The 18,585-nt window shown below is 46.3% G+C and overlaps 1 protein-coding gene across 4 annotated transcripts in view; it reads left to right on the forward strand.

Annotated features, from left to right (window-relative positions):
• The window catches only part of CYB5A (cytochrome b5 type A), a 67,094-nt gene that overhangs the window by 38,865 nt on the left and 9,644 nt on the right, over positions 1-18,585 (forward strand). Inside the window, exon 7 of one of the 4 annotated variants that reach the window (XR_013961546.1) lies at positions 2,266-5,256. The exons of 2 other annotated variants lie outside the window; for them this stretch is intronic. The gene's annotated coding sequence lies outside the window, so the exon portion shown is untranslated. Of the gene's footprint in view, positions 1-192; positions 1,096-2,265; positions 5,257-18,585 lie in introns of those variants that run through there. One more of the 4 variants, XR_013961547.1, reaches the window with a different exon arrangement.

The following is an 18,585-nucleotide window of genomic DNA, read 5'->3' on the forward strand; positions in this document are numbered from 1 at the left end:
TGTAGGGAAATCATGGAGCAGATTTATTTTTTACAATCATTGCTATGGAGCCGTATGCCCTTTCTTGGCTGGTTCCCTGGATTTTTCAAGTTTATCTGGATCCCAAAATTTTGTTTCTCTCCCTGTGAAGGTCTCTTCGCCGAGGTAAATTCTAATCAAGCGTCTCTTCACCTGTGTGGCCTCGGTTTACAGGGCTCTTCTTCCAGACCACAGAGGAGTCCTTCTTCACCAGCATGCCCTGCTGAGTTGTGCAGGTGGAAGATGGGAGTGTGATGCATGACCTCTTTGTAAAAGCTCATTCCAAATGCTCACAGAACTTCCCTCCTTTCCTTTATGATTTCAGGCAGCTGTCTCCCTATTTCAGATGTTGGATGATCAAAGTCCGGGAAAGTGAAATGTCATCATTTTATTTTCACTTATTTTAAGTCATTCAAGTGTTCATTCATTTGTCAAGAGCTTTTCTCTGAGTGCAGGCCCACTGATTGCATCACTAAGGCGCCATTTTAAATTTCCTTTACTTCAAAGTAGAATGAGAACTGAAAGAAGCTTCTGGCATCCCTAGAGTTTCAGAATTTTCTACCTGGTCTGTTCACACCCACCTAACAGCCCCTTTAGTAGAGCTTTCAAAAGCATCCAACTTAGCCTTTGCCATCTGTATAGGAACATCTTTTGCACAAACATTTTTTTCAAGTTGTGTCATACTATCTAATAAAAGAGTAATATGCAAATTAACCATCACTCTACTATACCCACAAGCCACGCCCACAAGCCAATCAGGAGCGAATATGCAAATAAGCCAAACCAAGATGGCTACAGCCACAGAGAGGAGGAAGGAGGCTTGGGTTTCCCCGGCAATGGAGGAAGCCAAGCTTTCCGCCTGCCCTTGCCAGCCTAGGCCTCCACTCAAGGCTACAAAGTTTCAGTGATAGAAGATACATAAATCCAAACAGAAATGGCGGAGGCCACGGAGCTGGAAAGAGCAGGAGGCTAGGGTTGCCCCTGGTGATGTAGGAAGCCAAGCTTTCCACACACCCTGGCCGGCCCAGGCCTCTGCTTAAGGCTACAAAGTTTCAATTATAGAAGATACATAAATCCAAAAAAAATGGCTGCTGCCACAGAACAAACAGAAGACTTGGCTCCACTCTAGGCTACAAAGTTTCAATTGTAGAAAATAAATAAACCCCAGATACCAGGGCCTCTGCTTGGGTCGCCAGGGGGCGTGGCCAGCCTGCAACCACCACAGGCCCCTCGTCCAGGCCGCCCCACACCCCAAGGGAACCCCCACCCTGATCCGGGACACCCTTCAGGGCAAACCAGCTGGCCCGCACCCATGCACCAGGCCTCTATCCTATCTAATAAAAGAGTAATATGCAGATTGACCGTCACTCCAACACACAAGATGGCTGCCCCCATGTGGTCAAAGATCCTGCCCCCATGTGGACACAAGATGGCCACCACAAGATGGCCAGCAAGGGAGGGCAGTTGGTAGGGACCAGGCCTGCAAGGGAGGGCAGTTGGGGGCGATCAAGCCTGCAGGGGAGGGCCGTTAGGGGTGACCAAGCCGGCAGAGGAGGGAAGTTGGGGGCTACCAGGCCTGCAGGGAAAGGCAGTTGGGAGGGACCCAGGCCTGCGGGGGAGAGCAGTTGGGGGAAACCAGGCCTGCAGGGGAGGGCAGTTAGGGGCAAACAGGCTGGCAGGGGAGCAGTTAGGCATCAATCAGGCTGTCAGGGGAGTGCTTAGGGGGTGATCAGGCTGGCAGGCAGAAGCGGTTAGGGGCAATCAGGAAGGCAGGCAGGTGAGCAGTTGGGAGCCAGCAGTCCTGGATTGTCCCAGTGGGATCGGGCCTAAACGGGCAGTCGGACATTGCTCAAGGGGTTCCAGATTGGAGAGGGTGCAGGCTGGGCTGAGGGACACCCCTCCTCCCCCGTGCACGAATTTCATGCACCGGGCCTCTAGTACTTAATAAAATAGTGTAATTGTGATTATAGATGTGGGTAAAATAAGCAGCCTGGGAACCAGTACAAGTGGTAAGCATACCCTCACCACGTTGGAGTTGGGCTGTGGGCACTCAAGGAGGCAGAGTCTTGGTGGTCGTGGGCCTCGGGTCTTGTGTGTGTCAGAGGACAGGGAGACAGGCGAGTCACTGGTGACAGGATTAGGCAGAGTTGGGTTGACAGGATGCCTAGTATAGATTGTTCTGCTGAAGCTAAACTATTGTTTCACTCTTGCCCATCTCAAGCTCAACTTGTGCACTTCCGTTTGCAGTTTGTGTGGGCGTCTTCTTATAAACAAGTGTCATTGTATGAGAGAGTCATCTGCCCCTCAGTGAGAGAAACCCAAAGGGAAGACCTTTCTGGTCACTTCTGGCCCAGGTGAAGTGGGGCCCAGATCAGCCAGTGGAGGTGAGTTACCGTTCAGGAACCCCTCTTCCTGTGGGGACATCCATAGGCTCTGGGGAGAGTAAGGATGGAAACCTGTCTGTGGGGAGTGGCTGCCCCTGACGTGGATGGTCTCTCATCCTAACATCAGCATGAGGGGAATGTGTGCCTTCACACACGTGTTGAGAATGGATGAAGAGGATGCAAGCTACACACAGGTGTTTGAATTTTTCCCCTTTAAGTGACTATTTGGGAATAGCCAGAAGGGGTTTGGGTGTGGACAGGTAAGCCAGCAATACCTGTGTTGCAGGCTGAAAGAAGGCTTTCCAGGTTGGGCTATGAATGGTTTATACTGTTGGTTTTTCCTGCTCATCTTGCTCCATAAGCTGCAGAGTAAACGTGAAGCCATAGCTACTTAGAATAACCCATCACCTTTCACCACCTGCCAGTCATGTGCTTCTTTGGGGGAAAAGGAATCGTAAGTCAGTTTGCATATATGCCATTCCTATGCCAAAGATGCCTGTTTCCTCGTTTATTCCAACTGCTCTCCTTTCCTGGCAGAGCTGCTGCAGTGCAGGGGCAGGCGGGACCAGTGTGCTGGGAGTGAGCAGGGCCTCGTGCCTCTTCACCCCTCTGCTACCCTGGCCTTGCTGGGATGAGAGCTCGTCCCCAGCAGGAACAACTGCTTCATAAGCCAAAGAAAGCAAAACCTGGGCTTTGTGTAGTCCCATGAAGGTCAGCAGAGGCCTCTCGTGCTTCTTGGTTTCCCCATCATCAAACAGTAATTTGGCCTGGCTGTCATGGCTCAGTGGTTGAGCATTGACCTATGAACCAGAAGGTTACAGTTCAATTCCCAGTCAGGGTACATGTCCGGGTTGCAGGCTCGATCCCCAGTAGGGGGTGTGCAGGAGGCAGCTGATCAATGATTCTGTCCTCTCACTCTCCCTCTGAAATCAATAAAAATATATTTTTAAAAAACAAACAAAAAATAAACAAAACCCCAGTAACTTGGACATGACATTATGGTGAAACCCGATGCTGACCAAAGTTCAGAGCCAAACCTTTCAAATCAAAGTGCCTGCTCTCAGGGCAGGGAGATGTAATGATGCTCTGTTTATTAGTAAAACGTGGTCACCTTTCTGCCGCTCCTACTGACCGATTTGCCTGTTTTTAAACTCTGTCCCTAGGAAAAGTCATAAGCTCCTTATGAGCCCAAACCTACACAGGACAGCTTAATTTTTTGTACATACCCAGTTAGGTAATCACTCTTATTGCCAGGGCCAGAGTTCAAGTAGCTCTAAAGTCCATGTGCATTCATTCTAAGGGCTGCACAATGGAGAATTACTTATGGTTTTAATATAGTGAGAGTCAGGTGTGGAGAAACTCCTGGCGTTTGCTTTTCTGATGTGGGGCTTTGCTGCCTCACGGCTGTGCAGGGTTTGATATTCAGATGAGAAAGTTATGCTCATTGTCACGGCTTCCCCTTAGAGACTAAAGGCATGAGCCAACACCTGGCCTCACTCTTACTTTGTCTTTGAAAAGAAAGATAAGATATTGAATGCCAAGTATGCCTGCTTTTAAGGTTAGTCTTAAGGATAGTGAAACCATTAAATAATAAGCAAGATTGATTCTGCTCACGACACCACCCAAATATTATGATTTCCTATGACATAAACTTCTCACCTGTTGCTATCAGGAGGTCTTTTTTGAAGAAATATGCTAGAAAGTCCTTTTGGTAAACCTCTAAAATCATGGCAACCTGGAACCTAATATTTTAACAACAACGAATCTCCAGTACAGTGAAATACATGATGCTAAAATAACTAATAGATAATGAAACCTGTGCTACAAACCCAACGAGTTCACTTGGCTAGAGATTTTAGGGGCTGATGTGAGGCTGACCTGTGTTATAGTCAACTTCCTTGGAAAAGTCCACGAACACAGGGTGAGTGAGAGAGAAGCATCGACATGGTCTGTATTGATGCAGACATCAGGCAGTTTGCTGGCACTTATTCCTGTCCCACTGGTTATAACAAGTCAGAGTTGGGGTGGTATTTTCTACAGGACAGCTGCTAAGGGGCGCTTCTCCATCACTTCTGTTCGGAACACACGGAATGGCATATTGGGCATGCCAGGGATATTTCTAGAGAAACCAGGTGAGCCAAGAGCAGGACAGGTAGGAAGGTGAAGTGAGTGAAATGAACCTGGGCTGTGCTGGGGAACACAGCCATGCGGCCAAGCGTGCCCTATGCATGTTTGCAAGTGGAACCTAGAACCAAAACCCACATCTCCACCTCGTTGAGTCTTTGAATCACAGGTGGTTTGGGCCCCAGATGGTTTCACCAGGTTCTGTTGCTCTTTCCAAATTAAAAATCTCTCACCTGCTTGGCACTTCCCATGCAGGTGACTTAGCACTTAGCTGGGAGCAGAGCTTTGCCCAAAGGTGCTGTCAAGCCAGGCCTGCCCCAGGCACCTTGTCTGTGGCTGGTATTCAGCTCCACCACTGAGGTCACTAGCAGTCAACTGAACTCAGATTTTCAGTCTTGAATGGGAAGAGGGGCATTTGAAATGGGTGATGCAGTGTTGTATATTTTTGCCTAAAGCTCTGTATTGAGTTTGTGACTGAAATAATTAGAAGTGACAGCTCCTGACAGCTAGTGCTCACTTACCCATGAACATCCCTTCTCAAGCCAGCAATGGAGTGGGCCTTCTGTTAGCTTTAAAAGAGAACCTCACCCTGGCTGCGGGGCTCAATTGTTTGGAGTGTTGTCCCATATACCAAAAGGTCGAGGGTTTGATTCCCAGTAGGTGTGCATCTGGGAGACAGCCGATCAATATTTCTCTCTCACATTAATGTTTCTCTCTCCCTTCCTCTCTCTAAAAAAATAAAAATAAAAAAATCATATCCTCAGGTAAAGATTAAAAAAAAGAATCTCATCAAAACTTCCTTTCTCTGCAAAATGTTGACTATGTGATTCTCGGGCACAGAATTGAGTCAGGATGTCACAGAGAAAAGGTAGGAGCAAGTGTGGTGGCTCAGGAGTGCAGGAGGACTGCGCCAGCTCCAGGGAAGAGGGTCTTCCTATCTGTTTCTGGTAGCCCCACTTCTCAGTAGGTGTTTTGCTTCTTCCTCTCCTCTTTGCATTGTCTGGTGCAGATGCTGGCAGAAGCTAGTTTCTTGGGCTTGGCTACCTACTGACTAAAGCCTTCTGCAGCTGCTATTCCCCTTTAGGAGGGCTCGAGGGTACCTGAGTTCCCAAGCCTCACTGGGGCAGGAGATACTGTCTGTACCCCACCTGTGTCCTTGCAGCCTACTATTGATCTAATTTGGGTCAGTTCTGGTGGGACCTCTTGGATTGCTGCATCTCTGCCTGATAGCATTCTCTTGACTCTGCCTGGGATTGTGGCTGACCCTCCAATGGGTAGGGAGGTCATATACTAGTAAATAAATCACTCTTAATAAAATATTAAGTTAAAAACAAGATATTGAAGGGCATTTTAACATACTTAAGACAATTTCCGAGTTAAAAGCAAGAAATACATCAGCACTCCAATAGCATAGATATAAGGTTATATAATAATAGCAAACCATCCGTAAATATTCTTCCAACAGATATTTTAAGCATCATACTTGTCAGCTCTTAGTTTATTAGAAATCTATACTAAGGACTATAGATCTAATTTTGTTACTGATTCACATATACTGCCTGCTTGATGGAATAGATTAGCAAAACATGTCACTGTCATGTCATCTTACAACTAGAGAACTGTCACTCTCTAGAATGTGCAATGATTACTCATTACATTTTATCATTTATGCTTCCTTTTACTGAGAAAATATTCATCAAGTATGACCACGCGTTGGAGACAGTTTTTACTAGGAACACAGACCTGCATGCACCCAGTGCAGGCCGGAGGCACATACATAAAGGAAGGGGACCGGGTGGGCTGTGTGCTGGGACAGGGGTGGGCCCAGCACATTCCAGGAGAGCCCAGAGTGAGAGGCAGACCAGAGATAAACTAAATATACTTGACATGTAGAGTCTGAGATATAACATGCTTTCCCCACCCAAAAAGAGCTGGGGTTGTCCAAAGCCTGGTCTCCCATCACCCAAAATTTTCATTCGGAGTCCGGCATGTTGCAATTTCAATGGACATTTCAAGCCATCTTGCAACACAGGCTGGATGGCTCTGCGGGACTGACTGCCCTCAGGGGACACTCTGGAAGGCCTGTGCTATTGCCTCATTGTCATCTCCCACACGTCAGTCCCTCGGTGAGAGCACGCCTATAGCCTTTGGCATGCATCGTGGGATAAAACAGAAAGGGCATTGGATTAGGAGCTGAGAAAAGTGGGCTTTTAAATTGGGTTTGGCCATAACTGACTGACGTTGGGCAATAAGTGGTACAACTTCTTTGGGTCCAAGTTTCTTCAATCATGGATTAATGGAACAGTGATGAGCATATTTTGTTGCATAAGAGGCAGTTTAAGGAAAACATGGTCGCCATAGATTCTGACCATGTTACCCAATACTGGGTAAGGGGATGGGGGCACCGAGGAAAGAGGAAGCTCAGTGTGTGCCAGGTGGGGCCAGGTTGATGAAGCTGCAGGCTCCGGGATGCTGGTCTATGCTGGGCGCAGTGTTCCCAGAATTATAGTAAGTCGTGCGAAGTAACCCAGAGTTGTGTACTTCAGGGTGGCAGCTATACACAAACCTCTTCTACAGGTAAAGGGTCCAGAGTGGGTGGCCCTGCTGCCTGTAAGGCCAGCCGTCTTGGGTTGAACAATAGCTGCGTGTCTTGCTGAAGGTGCGAAAGTTCTAGGGGTAAGGTCGCTGGAACACGTGTGCACCTAATGAACGTCCTCCTGCCCTGAATGCTCAGTTCTGGAATAATAAAATAATGGAATATTTTAAAAGTGATTTTCAAATTAGTAATAAGTAAAATCTTAAAGTATGAGTATTTGTGAGGGAGTTTTTTTCACTTTAAAAATTTTTTAAATTTGATTTTAATTTTTTAAAACATTTCTTTTTTATTGATTTGAGAGAGCGTGAGGAAGGAAGAGGGGGAGAGAGAGAGAGAGAGAAAAAAAAAAAACATTGATGAGAGAGAAATATTAATCAGCTGCCTCCTGCATGCTTCCTACTGGGAATGGAGCCCGAAACCTGGGCATGTGCCCTGACCAGGAACTGAAACAGCCACCTCTCTGTGCATGGGATGACACTACCAACTGAGCCACACTGGCCAGGGCAAAAAAGGTTTTTAATTGTGGTAAAATACACAACAAAATTTGCCGTCTTAACCATTTTTAAGTGTATAGTTCAGTGTATTATTGTGCAAGCAATCTTCAGAATTTTTTTCACTTGCCAAACTATATCCATTAAACAACTCTTTTTCCCTTTTCCCCAGTGCCTGGCTGCCACCATTCTACTCTGTTTCTGTAAAGTATGGCTGTATTGAGCTGAGTGGCATTCCATTATGTAATTTGCTTTTAACATGCAAGCACGTAGCCAAAAGACTCAAATAGCTCCCAAGGCTGTAAAAAGTGAGTTTTGTCATCCTTAGCCTCCAGTCCTTCTGTTAAGTTCTGGTATTTTTCCAAAGTTATTCTGTGCATTTGTAAATGTATTTTGCCCTAAATGTATATTGCCCTAATGTATATTGTATATTGTATATTGCCCTAAACACACACACACACATATATCACATTTAAAAAATAATAAATTTATTGGGGTGACATTGTTAATAAGATTATGTGAGTTTCAAGTATACTATTCTGTTATACATCTTCTGTATATTGCATTGCACACACCACTTTTTAAAATAAGTTTTTAAAAATAATAATTTATTTATTTTTAGAAAGAGAGGGAGAAGAGAGAAACATCAATGTGAGAGCACAAACTTACAGGCCATCTTACATCAAGATGTGTAAAATATTTTGTTAATCCTCACCTGAGGATATTTTCCCATTGATTTTTAGAGAGTGGAAAGGAGGGGGTGAGATACAGAGAGAGAAAGATTGATGTGAGAGAGACACATCGATTGGTTGCCTCCCGAATGCACCCTGACAAGGAGCCTGCAACCAGATTTGTGCCCTTGACCAGAATTGACCCCAGGACCCTTCAGTCTGAGCACTGATCCACCAATCTTGACTAGGACAAAATTGCTTTTTAATAGGCAAGTATTCACCTAGTATTTTTATGCTTTGAAATTTTCTTTGGCTCTCAGATTTTTCACCCACCTGAGGATGAAATACTATTTTGCACATAGGAGGTGAGTTAGGCAGCCCACTTTGCTTTGGTCTGGGTGGTGGCCTTGCCGTTGTCTCAGCACCACTGACTGACTAGTGACCTTTCCTTTCTGTTAGGAATCCCACCTCTATTATATCCTGAATTCTTGTATGTACAGGGGTCTGGTTCTTGATGTTTAGATTCTGTTACTTTGGTCTGTCTCTTCATGTACCAGTACCAAACTATTTTAAATACTCTAGTTTCATAACATGTTTTAATATCTGGGAAGGCTAGTTCCTGCTTCATTTGGGTTCTTTTTTCAGATTTTTTTCTGGTTATTCTTGGATGTTTATTTTTCCAAATGAACTTTAGAGTAGTTTGTATCGTCTTTTTTTTTTATTTTTTTATTTTTACATTATTTTCTTTTTTAAAATAGTTAAACAAATGATCGCCTTTATTCTGATTTTCAGATTCCAGAGAATTTTGGTAAATTGTAGTTTAGTTTATCTACATTAGCAAGTTTTAGCCATCTATCTACCGAGGAATTTAGGTCTTTCCTCTCTCTTTCTTTTCCTTCCTTCCTTCCTTCCTTCCTTCCTTCCTTCCTTCCTTCCTTCCTTCCTTCTATCCTGTACTGAGTCTCTCCCCACCACCCCTCTAGTTCTGATGCTTTGGAGGAGTTCCTTGGTAGCACAGACCCAGGGTTAAGAGGAAGCTGCCTTTGCCTTCCTTTCTGCAATGCCTGAGACTGAAGGAGGGGAATGTGCTTTATCCTACTGGGAATCCATCCTGCTGGACCGGAGCAGAGGCACAGAGATAAGGCTTTTTAAGCAGTAACTAGAACATGAGATAGTTATAAAACTTTAAATATGGGTAGGTTCTGAATGATATTGAGCAATTACTGTTAATTTTCTTAGTTGTAATAGTGACATTGCTATGTAAAGGTTAAAGATGCACATTTATAGGTGAAATTATATGACCTCTGAGATTTTCTTTCGGATAATCACTCAAAATTTTGATAATTGTTGAATTGGTAAATAAACATGGGAACTTATTATACTACTAGAGGCCCAGTGCACGAAATTCGTGCACGGGGGTAGTGTCCCTCAGCCCAGCCTGCACCCTCTCCAATCTGGGACCCCTTGAGGGATGTCCAACCACCCATTTAGGCCTGATCCTGGTGGAACCTCCCTCTCACAATTCAGGACTGCTGGCTCTCAACTGCTTGCCTGCCTCTGCCTGATTGCCCCTAAGTGCTTCTGCCTGCCAGCCTGATCACCCCCTAAACACTCCCCTGCCAGACTGATCGATGCCTAACTGCTCCCCTGCCAGCCTGATCACCCCCTAACCACTCCCCTGCCAGCCTGATTGATGCCTAACTGGTCCCCGGCCGGCCCGATTGCCTCTAACTGCCCTCCCCTGCCAGTCTGGTCCCCCCCTAACTGTCCTCTCCTGCATGCCTGGCCCCGCCCCAACTGCCCTCCTCTGCTTGCCTGGTCTCCCCCAACTGCCCTCCTCTGCTGGCCTGGTCACCCCTAACTGCCCTCCCTGCTGGCCTGATCACCCCCAACTGCCCTTCCCTGCAGGCCTGGTCCCCCCCAACTGCCCTCTTCTGCAGGCCTGGTCCCCCCAACTGCCTTCCCCTGCAGGCCTGGTCCCCCCGAACTGTCCTCCCCTGCAGGCCTGGTCCCCCCCAACTGCCCTCCCCTGCTGGCCTGGTCTCCCCCAACTGCCCTCCTCTGCTGACCTGGTCAACCCCTAACTGTCCTCCCCTGCAGACCTGGGTCCCCCCCAACTGTCCTCCACTGCAGGCCTGGTCCTCCCACCCCCAACTGCCACCCCTTGCAGGCCTGGTCTCACCCAACTGCCCTCCTCTGCTTGCCTGGTCACCCCTAATTGCCCACAACTGCCGTCCTGTGCAGGCCATCTTGTGGCAGCCATCTTGTGTCCACATGGGGGCAGCCATCTTTGACCACATGGGGTGGCCATCTTGTGTCTTGGAGTGATGGTCAATTTGCATATTACTCTTTTATTAGATAGGATTTTCTATGTTTTTGAATATATTTTAAAATTCCATAATAAAAATGGAAAAAAAGAAAGAAAGACCTGGTTGATCAGTTTCCTTTACAAAATGAGAGATGGTAACTCCTAAAATCTGGAATTGTAATACTCTATCTGCCTTTGAATGCAATATTTGTGATTTCATTCTCTGGAAATTATAGAGTGTGTGTTGATGGCAGCAGTTAATGAGCAGACTTTGCCTTGGACCTCGTGCAGCCTTGGAAATCCCCAGGCCACTGCTCGGCCTCAGGTTGCAGCTAGGGTTGAATCTGACATCTTTTGAGATCCTTAATTTGTCTTGAAAATGACATGTAAGGGTTGCAAAAGAGGTTTTACATGTGCTTACCTTTGTACAGTTCTGAATCCACTTGTGAGCTGTGAGTTGTCTTGGGGACTGGGGTACACATGAGGGGGAGGAGCTAGGCTGCTGATCCATCCCACTCTACCCAGAGCCAGTCCATGGTCCCCAACATTGAGGTCCACTGTGCCCAGAACATCACATGAGGATTGATGAACATCTTTTTGTTTGTTTAAAGTATTACATATGTCTCCTTTTCCCCAATTGACCACACCCCCACCACCATTCCCTCCCCCGAGCACAAGCCCCCACCGCCCCAGTGTCCGTGTCCATTGGTTATGCTAATATACATGCATACAAGTCCTTTGGTTGATCTCTTACCCTCCTCTCCTCACCCCGCCGCCCCCAACCCCACCTTCTCTCTGAGGTTGGACTGTCTGTTCAGTGTTTCTTAGTCTGTGGATCTATTTTTGTTGATGAACATCTTATCTGACATAAATATTTGCTTGTTTGATTGTGCCTACATCACATTTTCTTTCCTCCTGCTGTTTATTCACACTTGAAGTTCTATTTACAAGTCACAGAGTTCATTCAAAAGCATCGCTCTGAGTCCTAAGGACACTCACCCAGAACTCAGCTTTGGGAGCACAACCTGCCTCACTCCTATGGGTTCTGCGTATCCCCAGCCTGCGGTGCAGGGAGCGGACCCTTGGCAGTTTTGCTATCGAATCTAGTCCTCACTTGTCCCTGTTGGGCTCTGTGTCACTTGAGGGTTACCTTCATAGGCTCCCTACTGAGTGTGCTTCCCAGGCTTCCCAGGTGGCTGCCTCTGGCCCAGCTCAGCTAGCAGGAGGCACTGGACAGAAGAGCAGGGGACAGGCAGGCATGCTGCCCGGATTCAGCACCAGGGGCACGACTGTGGCTCTAACTCTGCTGGCCAGGCCTGCAGTGAGTGCAGGTAGGCTGACGCCACTCTCCTCCCCTCTGTCCCTCCATCCTCTCCCCTGCCCCTCTGTCCTTCCCTCTGTCAGCTTGCGTGCTGTGGTTGGCCTCCCTGGCCCTTGTGTCACTTCTGAGTGCCATCACCTGCTTGGCAAAACTTCCTGCATTGAGTTCACTCTCTCTGAAATACCAGCATGGTTTCTGTTCTCTGATCCAGCCCTGGCTGATGCAGTGGGTCTTACACCTTCATTTTATCATTGAGGAAATGGAGACAGAGACCATGTCGCAAATTCAAGGTGTGAGGGCCAAACCCAGGTCTTCAGACCCCAATGCCAGAGATACACAGAGACCAGCTCACCTCAAGTCCAATACAATTGAAAGCTGAACATTGACCATTCAACACTCACATTTTCCCATAATATCAGGAGTCCAAGTATATTGGTTTAGAGGAGTAGCATGATTTTTAAAAATCAAATTGGGAAAAATGTAGAAAGCAGATTGTTTTAGACAGATTTTTTATTCCCACCCTCCTTATCAGTTAAGGGCAACTTTGAATGCATATTTTTGAAAAGGTCTTAAGGAACAATGAAGTGACTCTAGGCTGTGAGATACATTCACTTCCTGATGTGGAAATGTAGCTTCTGAATATTTCATCTCCTCACATTCTCCATTCCTGGGGCAAGGCCACTTTTGCCCCCACCCACATGCCATAGCAGCCACTTATCCAGGCTGTCCTACCACCTGGTGGCCAGTGCGAGAAACAGCCCCAGGCGGCAGCCTCCCCTGGAAGCCCAGTTCATTGGACCGCACACCATTTTTCTGTTGCTGGAATACAAACACTCCTTCTTCCATCCCTTCTTTCCCTATCCTGGCAGGAAAACCCTTCCCTTGCCCTAGAATTTCATCCCTTGTTTCTTTGAGGTCAAAAGTATCATGGTTGTAAGCTATTCTCAGAGTTTTGGTGGTAAGTTGATGTTTAGGCACATACTCTGTGCTGGAATTTTAACATTTTTAGACTGATGAGACCTAAATAATGAGCCATAATTTTTTAAAAATATATTTTTATTGATTTCAGAGAGGAAGGAAGAGGGAGAGAGAGATAGAAACATCAATGATGAGAGAGAGTCATTGATTGGCTGCCTCCTGCATGACTCCACTGGGGATCGAGCCCACAACCCGGGCATGTGCCCTTGACCGGAATCGAACCTGGGACTCTTCAGTCCGCAGACAGATGCTCTATCCACTAAGCCAAACCAGGTAGGACATGAGCCATAATTTAAGGCACAGTCCTTGAAGGTATAGCTGTTTTATCTGCGATTGTATATGTCCTATTTTGTTTTTTAACATTTTTATTGAGATATATTTCACACACCAATACATGCTCTATTTTGAGAGTGGAAAATATTCTAAATCCGGAATTCTGGCCTAGATTGAAATACTAAGACCATGGACATGCAAATCTAAAAATAGAATTTTCTTTGTACATCATCTCCCACAGTTAGCACTGTGTCTGGTTATTTCAATATATACTGGTACTTGCATTTTCCAAAGTAATCTGTGTTACACAGTAGGCACAAGCTCTAATGAAACATTTTGTAATACTTCTCTTACTTTGACTTATTATCTCTCCAAGGAAGATCTTTAATTCTGAGTGCATGCAGCATAATAAAAGGCTTTCACCTCACTGATCAGTGTTTATGAGGAACTAGTTAAAAAAAATTAAATGTGGGTATTTATTTTCTTAAGCTGCCTTTGCTCCCAGCACTGAGTTGAACTGAACAGGATAAACAGGAACAGTTTCTCTGTCCACTGTTTACCTCACAAAACACTGACGGACCTTGCATTTCCTGGGATTTTTAATTTCTGTTAGCATGACATGGTTTTATGTATCATGGGCTTAGGAATAATATTCCCATGTTATTATACTTTTACTGGTATAGTTTTCCTGGTTGAATGCCATTTCTCCTTCCATACTGATTATATATATATATATATATATATATATATATATATATATATATATATATTTGGTTAACAACACTCAGGATCCTAAAACATTTGCTCTTTAGAAGAGAAAAATGAAATGTCGCACAACCTGACCTGTGCTGCTTCAGTTCTGGCATCAATGTGAGCACAAAAAGCTACTGTGCTGCCTCTCACCCACCCCCCATCACGGCTGCCTTTATGCTGCTGATTTTTCTAGAAGGGATTCCTGGGTGTTCAGTCATAGCTCATGAAAGACAAAATTCCTTCCAATCTCACAGATCTGAGATAAAGTGAGCTACTCACACCCAGGCTAGTATGGGAGCTTTTAATTTCCAGGAAGTTCCAAAGTGCTCTTTAAACCCGAAGATCATGACCAATTACTTCTCAGTAAGTTTTGACTGAAAAATAACATGTCAATGAGCTCAAAGTCTGCCCCTTTGAACCTCACGTAGAGTTTCTTATACTCGAGTGACATTATTCACATTAGGAAATTTGAAAAATTTTTTTTTAAAAATGTAAAAACTTCTCTCCTTTCTTTAACTTAATTTCCAAAGATTTAATTGTTTTCCTCCTGCTATTATTACTATAAGTTTCTATTCAGAATAAATGAGGCATGATATTTTTGGTTAATGATCAACTTATTTAATGAGATAACTGAAACTGTCCCAAACAGTCAGTTACATTTCAAATATTATTATAATTTATAATAATTACTAGAAGCCCAGTGCACGAAATCCATGCACTCGGGAAGGGAGTGTCCCTCAGCCCAGCCTGCACCCTCTCCAATCTGGGACCCCTCAGGGGATATCCGACTGCGGGTTAGGCCCAATGTGGGACCCCACATTGGGCCTAACCCAGCAGTCGGACATCCCTCTCAATATCCGGGACTGCTGGCTTCCAACTACTTACCTGCCTGCCTGCCTGATCACCCCCTAACTACTCCCCTGCCAGCCCGATAGCCCCTAACTGCCCGCCCCTGCAGGCCCGGTTGCCCCCAACTGCCCTCCCCTGCAAGCCTGGTCGCCCCTAACTGCCCTCCCCTGCAGGACTGGTCATCTCCAACTGCCCCTCCCTGCCAGCGTGGTCACGACTAACTGCCCTCCCCTGCCGGCCTGGTCATCCCTAACTGCCCTCCCCTGCTGGCCTGATCACCCACAACTACCCTTCCATACCGGCCACCTGTGGTGGCCATCATTGACCATGTGGGGGCCGCCATCTTATGCGATGGTGTGAGGGTCAATTTGCTTATTACTGCTTTTATTATATAGGATTATTACAAATTTAATATTGTGGAAAACAGAAGGTAAACAATATTTGCCATAATTGGATCTCCAAAATGAAAAATCAGAATAATACATGTTTAACATCAAAAAGTTAATAGAACATACCCAAGCCTGGATGGTTTACAGAGTGATGGGAACCTGGCTATATGTCTCTTTAATTCAGGGGGAAAGGTGGGTGTTAATGATCTCAATTATTCTGATGAAGACTCTATGGACTTGAGAGGCTAACTCACCCAGTGACTTAGCCAATGAGTTTAGAAGGCCCCCTAAGAGGGACAAGTCTTTCTGATCACGGGGTCCTCAGTACTTAATACCTGAAATATGCCTTCAATACCTGTTGAGAACCATGTTTCTCAATAGCAGTCTCAGCATTGAGACTCTGGAATAAAAACATATAGGAAACTGAGTTACATGTGTTCTAACCTCAGTAAATTGTCATAAAAAATATAAGCACCCCTAAATCGCTTGCTTATCATTTGGATATTGAATAAAAAATGATTCTCAAGCAGGATTCGATTTGGGTCACTGCTTACCAGGCAAGACTCAAAGCCGTTCAGACAGAATTTGTGATAAAGAGTCCCTGACAATTTTATCCTTACCTGGGGTCCAAATTTTCAGTACTTAAGACCTGTGACTTCACTAATAGGCCTCTGGGGAGGTGAGCAGGCCTTGCTGAGTGTCTCCCGCCACCTGCACCCCTGGGATGCATGTCTAGTCTATGGGTTGCTTGGTGACAGCCAGTGCCCTTCCTCTCCAACCCCACCCCACCTGCCACTTCTTTGGGGGATGGGTCTTTGTGGCGTGGGTGGAATTGTTGGACTCTCTCCAAGAACACAGTTGTGGTGTGTGGAGGGTGGTTATCTCCCAGGACTTCCTGGAGGAGGAGCCAGGCCCCGAGGCCAGAGCGGCCAGCTGTCTCCAGGCAGTGAAGGGAGCCAGCTGCTGAGAGCAAAGAGTTCAGAGAGGAGATTCCTGCTGGTGTCAAGGCCCAGCCCCAGATGTCCTTGCAGCCCAGCTGCAGCTGTGACTTTCCTAGTATCTGGCCCTTTAAGTCTATTTTTGATTCCAGTGGCTGTTAAAAATCTTTTATGCCTAAACTTGCTTGAGCTGGTTTCTGATACTTGAAGCTACAAAAACCTGACTTACACAAATTAATTTGTCAGACACAATGTCAGTTTATTCCCAAATAGCATACAGACATGCATATCTGCTGTGGTTGACCTGAGAAACTGAACTCAGAGGAGAAGGTGAGCAGGTGTCAGGGAGAAGGGACCTGGGTGATCTGAGGGGTGTGTCTTCTAATAACTATGGTACTCACACTGCCATGGAAGCCAGAGATGGAAGGGAACTTGGAGATTCCCTGGCCTGTGTCTCGTCTTATAGACCTGTCATGGAAGCCTAGGAGGGGACTGGCCACTGGCCACACAGGTCCTCTGCCATCACTGATGAGGACAATCAGCTCAGCAGCTCCTTTCTGCTCATCATCAAATTTCCCACACCAAGCTGGCTGGGATTTGGGTCAATGGAAACCTCCAGTCACTAGCTCAGACCAAGAATCTGTCCTATGGGACAAGATGTCGGGAGAGGCAGGCTGATGCTGTGTGTCATTTGGCTGCTTGTTTTAAGTCAGATTCATCAATGCCCAGGAGCTCTCACCTTTGAGTTCTCAGGTAACAAGCCCTTCCTGGATTTATTGGCATTCCCAGTCCCTGGGGAAGAGGAAAGAAAAGGGACCATATCTAACACTTAATCAGCCTTCACTTACCTAATCTCATTTAATCCTCATAAGCAGCCAGTGAACAAGATCTATTACTGTATGAGTTTCTTGGGTTGCAGAACAAAATACCCCAGACTGGGCAGCTTAAAGGGATAGAGCTTTATTTGCTCACAGTTCTGGAGGCCAGAAGTCCAAGAGCAAGGTGTCAGCAGAACCACCTTCAGGGGGAGGGTTTCCAAGCTTTGTCTCCATCTCTCCTGTTGTCTCTGTGTCTTTTCTCCTCTTATAAGGAGAAGGTCATTGGATTTAAGGCCCACCTGAATCCAGTAAGACCTACCTTAATTCACATAGCAAAGGCTCTTATTTCTAAACTAGAGGCCCGGTGCATAAAAATTCATGCACTGGAGACGGGGGGTGGGGGGCGTCCCTCAGCCTGACCTGCCCCCTCTCACAGTCCAGGAGCCCTCAGGGGTGGGAGGTGACCCGGCAATCAGGGGAAGGCGACACCCCATCACACCTCTGCTGCTGCTACTGCCAGCTGCACAAGCTTCAGCCGGCCCTGGTTACCTGGGCAGCGGGGACTGAGGGGACTGGGGGACTCCGGAGGCAGGCATGCAGAGTGGCCAGACCCGCCTGGGGGCAGGCCTGGCCGTGCTGCGCACCTGCCACCCCAGTGGGGCTGAGGGGACTGGGTGCCGCCATCTTGTGGCTGTGGGTGCCGCCATCTTTGAGGGTGTGGCAGTCAATTAGCATGTTCCCTCCTTCTTGGCTGTGGGTGCTGCCATCTTTGCAATGGCATGAGGGTCAATTAGCATATTCCCTCTTTATTAGATAGGATAAGGCCACATCTAACCCCCACCAATTACCATCATTTTACAGGTGAGTGAGCTGAAGTTGAGAGCAGTGAAGTCACTTCTCAGGTTTTAGTTTGTAAGAAGTGCAAGCCAGGAATCAAAGCTGCTTCTGTCCAGGTAGAGCCAGTGCCCCTCCTGCTGGCCAGGCAGCACCCCTGCAATCCCCTCTGCACCTGCAGCATGTGCCTAAGTGTTCCTATAACCCACCCAGGTAGATTCACAGCAATTTGCTCTAAAAAAGGTGCTGATACCAAGTGTCAATGCGGGTCAGTGGAAGCAGCCTCGCCAGGGTGCTGGTATACTGGGGTGCCGGCTGCCCTGGAGAGACCAAGGTCAAGATGCTGCAGCCTCTTCTAGGGACTTTACCAAAATGGAGAAGAAATAGATATGAAATTCAAAATTAAAGGAAAAAATATCCCAGGAACAAAGATCCCATCTTTAGAGGAATAAGGATACTAGTTTTAACCTGGGAACATAAAATAAAAAAATTGCCATTTAATCTATTGGGCTGCTAGTTCCATGACCAAGTGATTGTCAGGTGGCCCTTTATTGAGGTGCCTGTCAATTTTCAGATTGTCACGTCTCAGCCATCATGAACTTGTCAACTGTGGGCCAGCAAAACTGAGCTTTCTTGAGGACAATTTCTCTGCTCGACAGACAGGTTAATGATGTAAATACAGTTTCAAAGGTGTCTCTAAACACCGAAGTGACAAATGGAACATATTTAATGCCCAGAGTGTGCCAGAAGCATAATTTAGCATTGGTATGCCATTTATTGATCATTCGTATGAATTCATCAGCTCACATCCCTAAGACTTTACTGGGAAGCATGGTCTAA

Source organism: Plecotus auritus, assembly GCF_963455305.1.
Source record: "Plecotus auritus genome assembly, chromosome: 8".
NCBI lineage: Eukaryota > Metazoa > Chordata > Mammalia > Chiroptera > Vespertilionidae > Plecotus > Plecotus auritus.